The sequence below is a fragment of the Mandrillus leucophaeus genome, unplaced genomic scaffold (assembly GCF_000951045.1).
Source record: "Mandrillus leucophaeus isolate KB7577 unplaced genomic scaffold, Mleu.le_1.0 Scaffold769, whole genome shotgun sequence".
Taxonomy (NCBI): domain Eukaryota; kingdom Metazoa; phylum Chordata; class Mammalia; order Primates; family Cercopithecidae; genus Mandrillus; species Mandrillus leucophaeus.
In genome coordinates, this window is record NW_012108352.1 from 1,804,832 (window position 1) to 1,805,625 (window position 794).

A 794-nucleotide genomic window follows, 5' to 3' on the forward strand; every position below is an offset into this window, starting at 1 on the left:
GGATTCTACCATTAAAGAAGAATAACAGGAAAATGGACATCAGTGGAAGAACAGTCTCTCACACAAGTTAGGAATACACTTGTCAGTTAGGGCTTTCCTTGAACTGAGTTATTTGACGGCAGATATAAGTAAGTGTGCAGCCAAACACCACTTTCCTTAGATTGTTTTTAATTGGCAAATAATTCAGAAGCTAATGGTTCATTTAGTGTGCTCAGGCTCTGCTAGAGCCTTGTCTTCTGAGAGCCTAGAGTTGGGTTTGTTTGGTTTTGAAGCGGTAGTTATCATTGAAGAAGAGAAGGTACTATAGTGGCAGCGATCTGTTAGGGAGTTTGCTGTTTTTTGAGCCTTTAGAAAAGTTACTTTTCTGTCATGGCAGTTCAGTCAACTGAGTCTTGGAACCCAACCTCACATTAGCAGTCTACAATACATTTTTTTAATTGTACTTTATTCAACAAGCAATCTATGGAGGTAAGTCCTTTGGATAGCCTCCCTTACAACATATGAGGGAAGAAGATTTTATGAGGTTGGAGATTGATACAAATTAATAATTTCTTGTCACTCTGTTGGTTGTTCTAGCACAGATCCTTGCAATCCTGAGCTTTGGGACTTTTCTATGTGCTTTCTATGATATTGTGATTTCTTTCTTTTTCTTTTTTTTTTTTTTAATAAGGAAACCAGCCTAATTATGTCTTAGGGTGGGGAAGTATAATTTTTATTTTTTGTTGCAGATTTATCAGTTGTTATTGGATTTTCTCTTAATATTTTACCACACATTTTATTTAATTTTTATTTGT